General features: G+C 44.6%; 1 protein-coding gene across 7 annotated transcripts in view; it reads left to right on the top strand.

Annotated features, from left to right (window-relative positions):
- The window catches only part of MPP7 (MAGUK p55 scaffold protein 7), a 289,092-nt gene that overhangs the window by 61,556 nt on the left and 210,715 nt on the right, over positions 1–16,821 (top strand). For 4 of the 7 annotated variants that reach the window (XR_014074097.1, XM_081560895.1, XM_081560896.1 and 1 more), the window contains exon 1: positions 1,629–1,832. The exons of the other annotated variants lie outside the window; for them this stretch is intronic. The gene's annotated coding sequence lies outside the window, so the exon portion shown is untranslated. Of the gene's footprint in view, positions 1–1,628; positions 1,833–16,821 lie in introns of those variants that run through there. 7 annotated transcript variants of the gene reach the window in all.

Here is a 16,821-nt window from a genome sequence, read left to right as displayed (position 1 = left end):
TACTGTGTCCTCCAAAGAACTTTATTCTCTAGAAATGACAGAAAAAAAGGTTGGTCTCATTCTTTGTATTAGGACTCCTGTCCTAATGTCTCTTTCAGTTCATGTTTATCCTAACATTCCTTCCTTATGTTTGATTTTTGTCGAACTCCATTTCTTCTCAACACTATAAAATTTACAGAGTTGGGTAAGTGTGGGTGTGTGCTCAGTTGTGTCCCACTCTTTACGACCCTATGCACTGTAACTGGCCATGCTCCTCTGTCCATGGAATTTCCCAGGCAAGAATAATGGAGTGGCTTGCCATTACCTACCCATCTTGTGTCTCCTGCATCGGCAGGCAGATTCTTTACCACTGAGCCACCTGGGAAGCCCTTTGGATGAAGTGCTTCACTTCAAATAGCCTATTTCAGAACCTCGTGGGCATGACAAAAAGAACAAACAGAAGAGGAAAGCAGCTAAAGTGTTAAGCAAGTGTGGTCTCCAGGCCTTTCTACAGGGGCTGATGCGTCTGAGAGCTCAGATGACTCTAATTTCAGGTCACTGGTCATCTCCACTTCCTCCACCTCCCTCTGCCTTCAATCTTCAAAGTTCCCTCATCTCTGAGGGCTGTCATTCCTCTCTTTCTTGAATTCCATTAGCTGACTTTTCCAATTTATCTTCTAAATTTCTTTCTGTAGCCTACTTTTTTTGATTAAAGCTTTATTTCGTACTTTGGTTCTTGTACTTTTATCTTGTACTTTGTACTTTTGTTCAAGAACTCTCAGTTCTTGCTATAAATCTGTTTACAGTGGACTTCACTGTACACTGTGTGTTGGGTAAATAGTAGTTATATGGAAAGGGTATTTATAAAGTTCTATAAGACATCTGAAGGGGGCCGATACCATATCGTATTATACATTTTTGATGGCCATCAGGTGTTGCGTTTATTTTCTTCTGTTGTGGAAGTATTAGCCCCCTAGATACCGTCAAAGTTTGCCTTTACCATTCTCTGCACCTTATTAATTTTCTATTAATTTTTTTCTAATTATAAAAGTAATTACACGTTAATATGGAACAGGGGAAGGTAATTAAAAAACACTCCAGCATAATCTTGCCAAGGGTGAAAACACTGCACGCCTTTTCTTTGCATGTCAATTTCCTTCTAAATCTTAGGCAGCATTAAAAAAAAAATACCCAAGAGATCGCTCTAAATCCAGGCGATGCTGAAGATTAGCTGTTATTCACCAAGTTCATACGGAAATCAAAGACTCTCGGTGAAACAAGGAAGCTCGCTTCCAGCAAAGGAACCTGGGTACCCCGGGCTCCCTTCAAGGAGGAACCTCTTCCAGAAGACGGCAAGTTCCGCAGCCACCTGGGAGCGGAGCGGAGCGGAGCGGGAGGAGGCGGAGCTTCCATGATTGGCATAGAGGGAGAGGAGTTACAGGGCTGCCACCAATCAGGACTCGGCTTTGTTTTCTTGTACTGACCAATGAGAGAAGCGCTGCTGGTGAGCCTGTCTCCAAATAGGAGCTACCCACTCCTCTCGCAACCAATCACCAGGCGCCTCTTATACGGCACCCGCCGTGCTCTCGCCCCGTGGGCGGAGCTTTTACGCCCCGCCCCTCAGACCGCGGTTCCGCCCCTCCGCGGGCGGGGGCCGAGGCGGTGACTCGCGGCTGGGGGGCGAGGGGGACCGGGTTCCCGGCTCTTGAGTCCTGCGCCAGCCGCCGCGGTGCCGAAACCCGCAGCCTGCTGATTGTCCTTAGCGGCGGCCACGGTCGCAGGCTCCTACTTCGGCCCCGGGCTGCCGACGCCTGAGAGAGCGCTCCTCCCGCGGCCACGGCCGCCCGGAGCAGGTAAGGGGCGCCAGGGCTGCAGCGCGTGTCCGAGCCCGAGCGCGGGGCGGGCGGCGGGCCAGCTCCTTGCTCTCCCGCCGCAGCCACCGGCCCATCGGGCCGCGTCTCCCGGAGCCTCCCGCTCGCCTCGGGCGCCTCCGTAGGGATCCGTGGCCGCTGCACCTGGCAGGCGGTGGGGGCGGGACCCCCGGAGTCCCGGACGCGGCGGGACTCCGGGCGGCGGCCGGGCCGGCGGGGCGGGGGATGTGCAGGTGGAGGGAAGCGCGGAGTTGAGTCAGCCGGGCTCCGGGGAGAAGGACCTGCTGATAAGCGGTGAGCAGCCTGGCAGCTTTTTATTTTTTTAAGCGAGAAAGGTATCTGCACTTAGGTGGTGTGAGTTACACATTCCTGGAAACGGCGCTTTGCACTGCGTTTACCCAGGCACACGATTTACTTTTTATTTATTATTTTGAAATTCAAAGCAGCCTCTAACGTGAACTGACTTGGGGCTTTTTCTTCCGTGACAAGCAGACCCAGCAGTGTGACTCACCTTTGTCTGGGCTGCAGTGGGGGCCGGGGGGTTGGGGTGAGGCGAGGATGCCGAGCTGGTGTGGAAGATGGTGGGGGTGGGATCTTGTTTCTGCCTCTCTCCATGGGTGGGTGTAGAATTGCGATTCTTGTTTGTTTAAACGTTAGCATTCGAATAATAATAATAATGAAAAGCCTTTCTAAACATAGTCTCTGGGCTTTAGGTTTTAGGGGGCTGCACCTGCTACCCAGGCAGTAGTACTCTGCAGACAAATCCTAGGCAGTTGACTGTAATGATGTGATTCACCTCTAATGAAGCACCTTGATTGATGTTACCTTTCCTCTGACGTGCTTAAAAGCCTTTTCTCACTTTCCATTTGTTCACGAGTGAAATGAAGGTCACGAGTTTGAGTAGAAATGGCACAGTGAGGACTCTCGCAGCGGTCCTTCCTTCCAGGTGCACTGCATTTAGGTCTTTTAATTGAGCCGCTCGCCACACTCCATCAATATTAGCATCCCCTTAACTCTCCAGAGGAAACAGTGTCAGACTTTACTTTTTTGGGCTCCAGAATCACTGCTGATGGTGACTGCAGCCATGAAATTAAAAGACGCTTACTCCTTGGAAGGAAGGTTATGGCCAACCTAGATAGCATATTTAAAAGCAGAGACATTACTTTGCCAACAAAAGTCCGTCTAGTCAAGGCTATGGTTTTTCCAGTGGTCATGTATGGATGTGAGAGTTGGACGGTGAAGAAAGCTGAGCGCCGCAGAATTGATGCTTTTGAACTGTGGTGTTGGAGAAGACTCTTGAGAGTCCCTTTTGATTGCAAGGAGATCCAATCAATCCATCCTAAAAGAGATCAGTCCTGGGTGTTCATTGGAAGGACTGATGTTGAAGCTGAAACTCCAATACTTTGGCCACCTGATGCGAAGAGTTGACTCATTGGAAAAGACCCTGATGCTGGGTAGGATTGGGGGCGGGAGGAGAAGGGGATGACAGAGGATGAGATGGTTGGATGGCATCACCGACTCGATGAACATGGGTTTGTGTAGACTCCGGGAGTTGGTGATGGACAGGGAGGCCTGGCGTGCTGCAATTCATGGGGTCGCAGAGAGTCGGACATGACTGAGCGACTGAACTGAACTGAACTAACTCTCCAGAAGCAGGTAGTGCGCGCCACGCCCATTTTGCAGGTACATAAACTCGAGGCCCTAGAGATGAAGGGAATTCTGCCCCAGGTCACTTGACTTCCGCTGTTATACACTTGTTAAGGGGTTTAATGCAGGATCCAGGAAGATTCCTGCTGTCAGTCAAGCTACTGCCTGCCGATTTGATTCACATGCACAGCAGTCAGAGGTGGAGATGGTTGTTCCAAGTGAAATATTCTCTTAGGCTTTGTTCTCTCCTAGGTTGCTAAGATAGTTTGAATTTCACCAGAAAGGTCATTTGTCACACAGGCAAGAAAACCTAGTGGTGCCATCTCTATTTTAACCTGGTGAAAAATCTCTATTTTAAGTTTTGGGAGGTTTTCCACATTAGAAAATCTTTTCTTTGTTTGCATCTCTGGCTTAGCATTGGGCTTGAATAGAGTTTTCTGAATTCAGTTGGAATTAGTTAATATTCATAAGGCAAATAAGAATGAAGGGTAATACATAACCTTTTGGCTATGGTTTTTTTATTTTCAGGAAGTTTTTGCTATAAATTTAGTAGAAGTGTCAAACATGCAAAATCCTCCATCCTTTGATGAGAGTAACACAAGGGAGTTCTAGGATTAATGGCAAGTAGGGTTAGTTGGATGGATGGGAGGGACTCCTTGAATAATGCCAAGGCGTGGGGAATCCTAGGGAGTTGTTAGGTTATGTTAAATTTATTAGTCATCAGGAACATGGAAATGCTTTATTTATTACTGAAAGGAACTGTTTCGTCATGAGCTAACCTCTTGTTTTCATGGCAGGTGCTCTGCTGGGTGGAACATGTACATTTTGAAATAACTTATTTGTGAAGTAAGGCATCCTTCACACAGGCCTTGTCAGTCCAGTTCTGATTGTTTACTCATTTGTTTTGTTTTTGCACTAAATGTCTTTACTTAATTTTTACTCTTCTGGTCAAATTAAAATTTCTAGCACCCAAGCAGAACATTTCATAAACAAACCTTTATCATCTGCTGATTTGTACAGAAAGTGAGCTTTCTTTTGATGAGCATCTCTTGCATTGTGATATGGGAAGTTGGAAAGAGATTTATTCTGTTTGCAGAGTGGTGGTGGTTTAGTCGCTAAGTCGTGTCCGACTCTGTGACCCCATGGACTGTAGCCTGCCAGGTTCCTCTGTCCATGGGATTTTCCATTCAAGAATACTGACTTGGGTTGCCATTTCCTTCTCCAGGGAATCTTCCCAACCCAAGGATTGAACCCAACTGTCCTGCATTGCAGGCGGATTCTTTACCGCCGAGCCACCAGGGAAGCCTTGTAGAGTATTTACCTATATTAGCCACCCCCGTGATGTTAAGGGTTTCTACTCTTCAAGAAAGATTTAATTACAACATTACAGTACTTCCACTAGATGGTGCACCGGGTGCTGTTTACTGCAGATTTCAGGTTTTTTTTTTTTTTAATAAGCATTTCACTGACAAAGATACAAACGTACTGCAGCTGTCATCACTGAAGTTCAGACAATTGCAATGAGTGATTTAAGTCAGCTTTATTAAATGAGATTAATTGGAAGGACATGGCAGCTGAATTTAAAGTAAAGGAAGCTGTTAGTAATTTTAGAAATAACCTGTGAGAAAACTGGTTCTTGCTGTAGACAGGTACCTGGAACAGTGTCAATTTATTGGTCTTGATTTCTGTACACTTGAACCTGTTTGTTTTTAATGGTGTGTGTTTTGTTTAAATCTTATGTGAACTATGATGAGCTACTTGAGTGTGGTTTTATGCCTCCTGTGAACAAACACGTAAACAGTTTTTTTCCAGGCATGTAAAACTGTTTTTTTGCTTTTTCCTTGAATGCTCACTTAATAAATCTTTCTATTCTTTTAGAAAAGCATGATTATCAGCTTCAAGTAGGAAAGAGAGAGGAGCTTTCTCCCCTGGAAGGCAGGAGCTGTTGGCTTGCTAGTTATTGGTTAATTGCTGCTCACTTAATTGTTACAGGAGGGAGATGAGAAAACAGCTGCTGCTTTGATAATGCTGCACCATTTTAGGTATAGAAATGGCAGTGGGGAAGAAGGACTAGTTAGGATGACTGCATTTTGTGAGGTGTTTTGTGGAAAACACTGGACTTTTAAAATGCAAGATGAGCACTCAAGTGGGAAGGTCTTTGGTGGGTGGTGTGTGTCTACATAATACAGTTCCACTGACTTTGCGTGGGCAGGAGAGCTTTGGTAATTTGGTATAATTTCTTGGAAGTAGTTCTGGTCCTCAGGGGATTTGATGGTGCTTTGGGAAGGGGAAATAAGTCAGTGACTCTCTTTCTAGGAGGGGAGCTCCTGGCAGAGCTGCCAGCTCTTGGGAGAGTGTGGGCTAGGGCACGGAGGGTGGGTGGTTGTAAGCAACCGGGGAGATGAGAAAGCTGCCCGAGTGTGGGCTTCCTGGAGTTCTCTGCACCTGAGCCCACAGAATCAAGTCAGTGAGCATTCTCAGTCATGTTTATAGCAGTCCCAGGGCCAGGCTTGGGCCACTTAATGCTTCCATCTTCAAATTTATGTAAAATAAGCAGAATCCTGAAGTTGGTAAAATGAATGCCTTTTGTATGCAAGTGAACAGCTTAAAAGAGTTATTTGGCGTATGGTAGGTTCTAAAATTATGGTTCAGTTCAGTCGCTTAGTTGTGTCTGACTCTTTGTGACCCCATGGACTGCAGCAATGCCATGCTTCCCTGTCCATCACCAACTCCCGGAGTTTACTCAAACTTGTGTCCATTGCGTCGGTGATGCCATCCAACCATCTCATCCTCTGTCATCCTCTTCTCCTCCCTCCTTCAATGTACTTACTTTTCATACTGTTCTTCTACTCCCTCTGGAAACAGGCTTTATTAGAAATAGGTAGCCTTGAATATGCATGGAGCTGGGTTGCTCAGATTGGGCATTTGACGTGGGGACAAAAAGGCACCTGGTCTAAATATTGCTTTGAAAAGAGAAGGGCCAGGTAGGATGCCCTAGGGCTGGTCTGGCTGAGGGCCAGGGATGAGTATAGCGATTTTGCTGTAGTTTGTATGTGTATACGGGGAAAGGGGCTTCCCAGGTGACTCAGTGGTAAAAAATTTCCTGCCAATGAAGGAGACACAGGAGACGCAGGTTCAATCCCTGGGTCAGGAAGAGCCCCTGGAGGAGGAAATGGCAACCTGCTCCAGTATTCTTGCCTGGAAAGTTCCGTGGAGAAAGGAGCTTGGTGGGCTGCAGTCCATGGGGGTCAGGAAGAGTCGAATACTACTGAGCACACACACGTGTATGTGTACATATGGCAAAAGCCTCTGATCAGCTTTACTCAGGATTAAAAACTTGCTGTTTGTAAGACAATGCCTCTGTATGTGTACTTAAAGCAGTTTGAATCTTTAGAATCAAATACTTCTGAGGGTTGTAACTTCTTTTTCTGGCACTTGGAAGTTTGTGGAAATGATGTAAAAATTTGGAGTTGAGCCAAAGATAAAATCGTTTATGGAGCCACGGACCAAGACTTAGGAAGTTTCTACAGCTGATACAGAAACCATTTTTTCTCCTCTTCCTAATATGGCTTGTGATTTGACTTGAGAAGATTCTTTTTCGACCTCTGTGCTCTTTCCATGTTTTGAATTTAGTTCCCAGTAAGGCCCCTCAGAGTTGACTGTTAGACGATTTCATCAGGGTACAGTGTTTAGGGGGAGGAGATGCTGGGCTGTGGGCAGTGAGGAGAGGAATTAATATCCTTTTGATCTGTTTAGAGTCTTTTTAAATAGGATCAAAATTTCTTATTTTGGGTTTTTTCAAAATGATATCATTTCATCTTTAACATACGCAAAGTTAAGTATAAAAACTTTAAGCTGAGGTTCTCAAACTTTACCATGTCTCAGAATCACTGGGGGTGGGGGGGGATTGTTAAAATTCTAGCAGCTACTTCATTCTCACAGTTTCTAAGTTCTCAGGTCTGGGAATAGGCCCTGCGAATACGCATTGCTACTAAGCTCCAGGGTGATGACTGGCGATGCTTCTGGTCCAGGACCACACTTCGAAATCCACTGACATGATTCCAGGGGGAATGTAAATGTAGTGGTGAAGAACCCAGGCTTTGACGTTTGAAAGATCTGGCTTTGAATCCCTGCTCTGGTACTTAGTACTTTCTTTGACAACAGGCAAATTTCTTACCTCTGGTTTTCATTTCTAAAATGGAAATAATGTAGTATTATGATGTTGGGAGTATCACATCACCTTGAACGTATGTAAAAACTCATAGGACAGTGCCTGGAGGGTTATAAACATGCTGTAAATGCTGGCTTTTAGTCATACAAATCAATTAGTGAATGAAATACATAGGATCTTGAATCTTGTAAAGTTGAAATATGTTCCTCAAGGACAGAAACTTTTATATTTATCCTCATTTCCCTGCAGTGTGCTATGGGAGAGAGAGATGAGTGCTTGACTTCTGTTTAATGAATGAAGGAGATGTTTGTGGATCCGAGTAAATTTCAAGAAACCTTTTTTAGGGACATAGAATATTCACATTAGTAGTATGTTTTTTTCCCCTGCTTTAAAAGATTGAACTCGGATCAAAATATACTGGAGTCTAGCTATAATCATTGTAGTCTACACTTTATAGAGTACGAGTCTTAAAGGTGGCTCTTGGGCATTCATTGCAGGAGGGAAGTCATCTTCTGAATCCCTGCAGGCTCCCTTGGGGAGGGGTGACTGCCCCCGATGCCCTGGAGGCATTCCTGGAGCTCCCGCCCCAGCTGCTGGACAGCTGGCTCTACCCCGCTCCTCACCTTCCTTGCCCCCCCCCCCCATCCCATCACTTCCTGTCACAGTCACCCATTTATTTCCGTTGTAGCAGTTGTCACATGCTTACCATAAGTTTATCTGTTTCCTCTTTACTGTTTCCTTCATTGGATGTCAGCTCTGAGGGCAGGGGCCTGGTCTTCACTGCTGTGTCCCCAGTGCAGGGCGCAGTGTCTAGTGTGTAGGGACTTGCTACAAACTGCGATGGGGTGTGTGAAGTGGTCGGGACCAGGACCCTCCCCAGCTCAGGTGTGCAGACTGGAGTTACTGGCCCTTTATCAATACTGGTCCAGGCAGAGCCACTCATGTTATTTTATTGTGTTTTCCCCACTCCCAACATCAGCACCCTCTCCTGGGCATAAATGTAATTTCATTGAGTTCTGCCATGTTATTATCTGGGCTGGCTGTGGCTTGCTCCTACTCCCCGCGTTCTTGCTATCATTTGATCATTTCTGACCTTATAATTTTTTCCAATCTGATGCCACAGATGGAGCGATCTTGGGCACATATGTTACTGTTCTTACTGGCAATTCTCTGTTTACTAGTACAGTTAAGTATCCTGTCAGATGCTTCTTAGGTGTGTGGGTTTCGCCTTCTGCGAATTGGCATTGACATGTTCTTTGCCTCTTGTTCTGTTGGGTTTCTTTATCTTCGCACGTTTCAGCCCTAATTTACAGAACTTTTTTTTTTTTTTAAATATTCTCGATGTTAATCTCTTATTAGATTTTAAATGGTGCAAATATGTTCTTAGTTTTTTTGGGTGTCAAGTTTTTTTCTTTGAAATCTTTTATTGAACAGAATCTTAATTTCTGTTATAATCTGATTCATCCATTTATTCCACCTTCCGGGTCTTGTTTAGGCAATATTTCTCTGTTCTTAGTTAACAAAGGTGGGCTTCTAGTTTGTTCCAGTTCCACACTGGTTTTTGTTTTTATTTTCATTACTACAACTTGTTTACATATTTTGCTATGTGGAACCGAGTCCCATCTGTGCGTCTTCAAAATTATTTAAGCCGGTGGTTTTCAACTCTGGCTTTATGTTAGAATTAACTGGATAGTTAAAACAAACAAAAAAAAAGACATGCCTGTTTGCCCCAGATCTACTGAATTTCTAGGGAGTGGAGCTCGGCAGTTGAATTTTTAAAAAGGGCCTCTGGTGATACTGACATAGAGCCATGATTGAAACCATGTATCAAGGATACCTATTTGCAGTGCAGTAATAGAGACGCACAGATAGAGACGGGAATTGAGAGAGTAGCATTGACATATGTACACTACATATAAATTAGATGTACTACATGTACACTACATGTGTAAATTAGATGGCTAGTGGGAACCTGCTGTGTAACACAGGGAGCTCAGCCTGGTGCTCTGTGACAACCTAGAGGGGTGGGAAGGGGTTGAAGGAGGCTCAGCAAGGAGGGTACACATGTGTACTATGGCTGATTCACATTGTACAGCAGAAACCAGCACAACATTGTAAAGCACCTGAAAAAAGGAAAAGATATTTATGGTTTTTCAATACAGTTTTAGTTTCTCCATGGTTCTATGTCTTCTTTGTTGGATTAATTCCTAGGTATTTCAGTTTTTGTTTCTGTGTGAATGACACTTTTTACTCCTCCCTGTTTTTCTCCCTTGTGGAGGGAATCCTATTGATCCAGGTATGTCTATATATATTGATGTAAGTCAGTTAGCTAACCTGTCTATATTTAACCTTTTTTGTGGGGGTAGCGATTGTGTTGAGTCTGTTGTGTTTTAATGGCTACTTTTGCTTTTGGGTGTTCTATGAAGGTGATTATTTCATCTTTACATAATGGCCGTGTGTCTTTTCCTTCCACTTCTCACCACCTTGCTCTCCGTGTTTGGTCTCCTCACTGCATTTGTCTCGACTTGTGGTGATGAGTGAAGATTAGCAGAGATAGAGGCCGCTTGATCGCTTTAATACCCTAGAGGGAATCTGACCTTAGTTTTGCCTTTAATTGGGAGATTTGGTTTTTTACAGTTGTATTTGAGTTCATTAAGAAATTGTGACTTCATTGTTGTGGTTTAAAAAACGCAAGAGGTAAGCACAGAATTCTCTTCCTGATCTTGGCAAGGAAGCCGATAAAGATGGTATATAGCTCTTAACCCAGAAAAGTTATGGTTGTCTGTATTGAGGCTTTTAAATTAAAATTAAATTTTTTAAGATAAATATTTGATTATTTTCATCAGGCTCTTCCAAAGTAAGTTGTATGTAATGACTCCCCTTAGAACAAACAGGAAGTTGTTCTGCACCTTAAACTGTGAATTTTTAAAAATTTATTCAAGTATAAGATATACCTAGAGAAATGCATACACCAGATACCTAGAAATACATAATGCAACTGTCCTAAGTGTGCAGCTCACTGAATTTTCACAAAGCAGACACACTGTGTAACCAGCACTTGGGTGAAGACACAGAACATTACCAGGATCCTGGATGCCAGTGTGCTGCTCATTTTCATTATCTTGACTTGTAACCACGTGGAGTTAAAAATGCTCTGTCCCCTTGCTCCTGCTGGGCTGCCAACTTTTGGTGCTTCCTTTGAAGGAGAAATCAAAGTCACCTCTGATAGCTCCTTTGAAGATGCATGGCTCTGACTTCAGCTTCAGTACTCACAGCTGCGGTTTTCAGACCTTTGGTCATAGTACACTTCACACTCTTAAAAATTAAGGATGTTTTTGTTTGCATGGGTTATATCTGTTAGTATTTACTGGCTTGGAATTTCAAGCAGGAAATTTTATTTATTGTATTTAAAGGCACAGCCTCTTAACGTTGTCACATATTTTTAATGTCATGGATGTCCTGAAAGGTTCTTGAGGAGCCCCAGAGTTCCTGGATCCTGAGAGCAAAGAGCTGGCTCTTGACACCTCCAGCATAGCTGAGCACCAGCCCCTCATTCTCCTCTGTCTCCTTGGGGTGCTGAACCAGATCCAGCCTCTTCTCTTCCTCCCAAAATGATCTTCTTAGAAGCAGGGACTTGGTACGTCTTGGCTCAGCAGGGCTGTATTTTTTCCCAGCTAAAGAAAGCTTAGTAACTCTAGGAAAGTGAATATTTCTGAGACTGGCAATTCCAGACCTGTATGAAGGGCCCCATTTTGCTCTCTTAACACTGTAAGCGCATCTGTAAGGATGCTATTACTTGGATGATTTTCCTCATCTTTTAAGATGGAGATAATCACAAAGAGACATGCAAGAAGTGTCCTGTGTGTATCAAAAAATATTCGCTTGGTGACATCATCATAATTAAGAAGAGTTATAACAGGTAGTAACCTGTTGTGATGCTTTCAATTTAATGTGTGGTTTAACCTGTTTTTCTGTTCATTTCCTGTAAATGGTAACCTGATCTTGATTTGATTCAGTGTCTATTTTTTGGGACAATATTGCTTCACAGTGGTGTGGTGTAATTGTAGCTGGATTCAGACAATGTTGGTTGTCTCTTTGTAATGTTCTTGGTCATTGATAATCATTCTCTAGATCCATTATTTTATTTCTCAGTCGCTCAGTTGTGTCCAATTCTTTGTGACCCCACAGACTGTAGCCCACCAGGCTCCTCTGTCCATGGAATTTTCCAGGCAAGAGTACTGGAGCGGATTGCCATTTCTTTCTCAGGGGATCTTCCTGACCCAGGGATTGAACCCGTGTCTCTTGTGTCCCCTGCATTCTTTATCACTGTGCTGCCTGGTAAACCCCTTTATTTTATTAGGAGTTTGCAAAATGGTGATATTTAAATTCTGTCTCCCTTTCTAATTTATTAGGATATCTTTATAAAAAGGAATTATATTATTTGAGATATAGTTAGTATAGGAAGGCACGTTAAATATTTGGTTTAAAAAAATTAGTTTTCAACATTATAAGATTATAAGACAGGCATGTTCAGGATGAAGAAATGGGTTCATCATTTTTCTTTGAAACAGCAAGCTAAACTGTGTCGGTTTGCAGAAGTAAATCCAAAGGAAACTAGGAATAGAAAAGTCCTTTTGTTGTATTCTTAAAGTAGCTTAACTTATTTGAAATAAAAAAAATAATGATAGACACATCTTGGTGCTGTTAAGGGAATTGGACTTTTTTTGAGTTAAACCAAGGCTTTTCTTGCCTCCACAGTGAAGTATTTATTACGTGTGACTATCCGTTCATCTATCTTACACTGTGCTCTGAGACCAGATTTGAAAGTGTAAAAGGCATCCTGCCTTGAAAGTGTTGATAGTGCAATAAAATAGGTGAAAAGTTGACCTTTGAAAAATTATTTATTTATTTGTTATTATTTTTGGCTGCACCAGATCTTCGTTGCTGCTCCGGCTTTTCTATAGATGTGGTGAGTCGGGGCTACTCTTTAGTTGCAGTGCTTGGGCTCTGTAGGTTTTATTTATTACAGTATTTACCCCTCTTAAAAATTTATAATATTGAGAAACAGATGATAGAAAATAGTTTCATAGGAGAAACCAAAAGCAGTAGGTGACACATTATCTGGGCTACAAGTCAGATGGAACTAGACAGTCTGTTGGAATTCGGGTGAGAGAAAAAGGAGGGCGGGTGCTTCCAGTCTCACGGCAGACTTGCACCCTGCTTCCTGCTGGTGCCAGCTGTGAGTGGAGCAGGTCCTTCAGCTTCAGGGCAGGCTGGTTTTCAGCTACTCCTCCCTGCCCACATTCCATCTCATCACTTGAGCGATACTTAGTACCTAGATGACAAAAGATGATATCAGTATTTGTGTAAGTTTGTGAAACCCCTCGTGGGAACTGATTAATAAGAGCTGTCAGCAGTGGGATTCTTCAGACCTTCCTCTTCTGTGTATCTCAGGTTGGTGTCCTTGGAAAAGCGCACATAGTTCAAGCACTGAGATTGGTTAACTTGTTTTCGGTTCAGTGTCTTGAACTTTGTCAGTGACAAAGAGTGATGTTGGATTGGCTTCTGGTGTTCTCCATGTTTCTGATCTCCAGAGGACTCTTGAGCTGGGTAATTACAGGTACTCTTTTGTGTATGGAGCCTAAAATATCCCTCAGGGACAGACTGACTGGTATGGCAGGACTGCTTATCAGAATAGACATTTTCTTGTCTGAGCCTAATTGTGGACTTACAAAAGCCTTTGAACACTTTAACAGACTGGGGCAGACTTGGAATTTACAAATAATAGCCAGTCTCATGCTGTCAACCAAGCACTGTGCTAAGCTAGCTGTCTTTAGATATTTATGCTTAATTCTTACAGCAGCCCTTTGTGTTATTGTCATTTTTATTTTACAAATGGAAAAAAAAAAAAAAAACAAGTCATGGAAAAGTTAAATAGTTTGCCCTGAGTCATATAACTAGGAAGTGATAAAGCTTGGACTCAAAGCCAGGTCACCTGTTCTAAAACATCAGAGTCCAGAAAGTAAGAGACTACCATATGATTTAAATTCATATTGGACTTTTTCTCTTTTATACGTCTTCAGTCTTTTTTTCTTTGGCTTCTTATCTTAATCTGGAGAAACACAAGACTGACTGACTTTGGCCAGTGTACTAAAATTTTTCACCACAGTGCACCCCTCAATAACAGAAATTTGCCTAGAAGGCTGAGGCTCTTCAAAGAGTACCCACCGCGAGCATAAAGTTCTGAAGGTTTTGTTTGATTCGACAGATTCAACATCATTTGCCCTTGTGTAACATTGACATTCCAGAAAAGTGAAAAAGTGTTAGTCACTCGGTCCTGTCCGACTCTTTGTGACCCCATGGACTGTAACCTGCCAGGCTGCCCTGTCCATGGAATTCTCCAGGCAAGAATACCGAAGTGGGTTGCCATTCCCTTCTCCAGGGGATCTTCCCAACCCAGGGATCGAACCCAGGTCTCCAGCATTGCAGGCAGATTCTTTACCTACTGAGCCAGCAGGGAAGCCCCAACATTCCAGAATGATGTGTCGTTTTCACGCCCACCCTTCATCCTCCACAAGAGACCTCAGTTGGAGAAACAAGTTTGTCGGACTTTGCGGTGATGTCCTGGTCACAGGTGGGGTTTAGATAATTCACCCTGTTGAGGTAGTGGGGGTCGGACAGGGAAGGAGGGCAGAGGGACACTGGCGAGGGGGTGACTTGGTGGGGGTGCTGTGGCAGGGGTGGATCAGATGCGGATTTGGGCTGAATGATGGAATGGATTTCATGCCAGATTAGGGAGCTTCGTTCTCCTACTTCTCAGACAGTGTAGCTTCTGCTCGGCTCAGTTTCTGCCCCTGGCTTTTCTCCTTGCTCCTGTGCCTCAGTTGTGGGAGTGGCTCCATGGATGTGTGTATGGATGTCCTTGGCCCATCTTCAGGTGTGCTCCCCACCGCGTGCCACTGCCTGTTATCTCAGTTCTGGCCGTCCTTTCTGTGTGAGTGACTCGGAACTGCCTCAGTGCCAGCGAACTCCGGTCCGCTGAGTCCACCTGAGCCTCACTTGTGGAAGCAGGTGTGCAGTTGCTTTGTGGCATTGCCTGGATGTTTGAGTGTCTCAGAGTTAGCATTGACTTCAACTGCTCTTTCCTCTAAAACCGACAGTGACATCTTTAGGCTGTCTGTGGTTGGGCCAGGAGAGAACATCTGGAAGTCCACCGTGTATCCCACTCAGATCCCTGTCTAATCAGCCGAAGGGACAGGACTCCTGGAGGGTGGATCTGAGGCAGCACCAGGTGGATCCCTTTCTCTGGCCTGTGGTTCCCTGGGCACCTACCTGCGAGAAGGTCAGGGCTCGTGTCGTGTTCCCAGGAGGTCTGCAGGAATGGTCCACGTGCTTCCTTTAAGGCAGTGTGTATGAACAGCAGGTCCTCCGAGTTTTTCAGCTAAACCTGTCTTCCTCCCACCTTGTGGGGCGCCTGGGCTGAGTTCTGAACAGTGACTCCACCTCCAGTCTCCTGTGTTCTGGAGACTATTTCTCCAACTCGCTTCCTAGTTTAATTGATGTTTATTGCCCTGGTCACTGAAAATCTTAAGGCCTTATATCTTATCAGTTAAGAATGTAAACTGTAAGACAAAATATATTTTTGCAAACCCCTTGACAGAGGTATGATTGACATACAAAAAGCTGAATATACTTGATGTCTGCGATTTATTTGGTTTCGAGATTCACATATGTCTGAAAACCATCACTACGCTCTGTGCCAGGAGCCTATTCATCACCTCCAAGAGTTTCTTCCTGCCCTGGCTCAGGTGATAAAAGAATCTGCCTACAGTGCAGAAGACCTGGGTTCGATCCCTGAGTCGGGAAGATCCCCTGGAGAAGGGAATGGCAACCCACTCCAGTATCCTTGCCCGGAGAATCCCATGGACAGAGGAGCCTGGCAGGCTACAGTCCATGGGGTCCCAAAGAGTTGGACACGACTGAACGCCTCAGCACAGCACAGAGGCCCTGGAGGCTGATGGTCTCGTCTTTATGGTTGTCAGTGAGCAGGTGCTCTTTTGTCGTCTTTTGTGCTGTTTCGTGGCTGCTGCTCCTCAGACACCATGTCTGCTTGTCTCTTGTCCAGGCGGCTTGGCCAGCATGTCGCTGCCCTTTACCTTCCCTTCTCGACCATGTGGCTGTGCAGATGGGATCGTCCTTTTTGGAAGCGGCCATACATGCTTTGGCCCTCCCACTCTAACCCTGTGACTTTCAAAGCCTGTCCTGTTTAGGCCCGCTTGTGGTTATTTTCCATTACTCTTTCTTACCGACCTTCTACTCCGGTCACAAGTTGGGTGTATTCTGGTACATGCATCGCCTTCCATGTGGTCTGAGCCAACATCCTCAGCCGAGTGACAGGCACGTGCCCACCTTCTGACCCCGGACAGGTGAGATCTTGTTGTATGGAGGTTCCCGGGTTAGAGATGCTCAAGCCTCGGTCCTCATACCCCCTCTTGGCTGGGCCCTGGCCTTATGTCAGAAGTCTAGAGTCTAAGAAGTTTCAGTGCTCTATTATTAAACTGGAGTCTAAAGCACTAGAAATTGCACTGTCTTTTTTATGCCGAAACCCTGTTAAAAGGTATTTTGTTCCTGGCGCTGTGAACTGCAGCATCTTTGTGTTGCTTCTTTATATCTTACTCTTCCTAAACCTTGAAAGTGCTGAGCGTGTGCGCAGTGGTGTTGCCTTTTATGTGCTTTTGTCCTCTTAGTTTAAAGGATTTTGGCAGTTGCTAAAATGAATCCCTTGTTGATTAAAAAAAAACAAAAAGTGAGGAGGATACAAGATGCAAGAGCTCATGTGTTCCTTGTCCTCTGGAAGCCCTGGGTGCAGCCGTGTCGGGTCCCCTGTTGTGCTCTGGGTACATTGGGGAAGCCCCAGGTGCCCAGGCCTTTGTCCCATTCAAAGGGCCTGATCTCCGTCGAATGTTCTTCTTTCCTGAGCACCCATGGTCATCCTGTGTCATAATAATCCTATGGGACCATTTAGCTAGAGTTAAGATTTGATTTCCTTGGGTTTGGTGTTAGGGGCGCTTTAAGAAACAGAGGAGGCAGCGTGAATAGATGAACAGACGTGTCCTTGGAGGGGGTATTGCTCTTATGCTTATGTCCTCCTAC

The sequence above is a fragment of the Giraffa tippelskirchi genome, chromosome 13 (genome assembly GCF_054371585.1).
Source record: "Giraffa tippelskirchi isolate mGirTip1 chromosome 13, T2T-mGirTip1v1.2.pri, whole genome shotgun sequence".
NCBI classification, from domain to species: Eukaryota; Metazoa; Chordata; class Mammalia; order Artiodactyla; family Giraffidae; genus Giraffa; species Giraffa tippelskirchi.
Note: the sequence above shows the minus strand (reverse complement) of the source record. Positions and strands in the feature narration are given on the sequence as shown.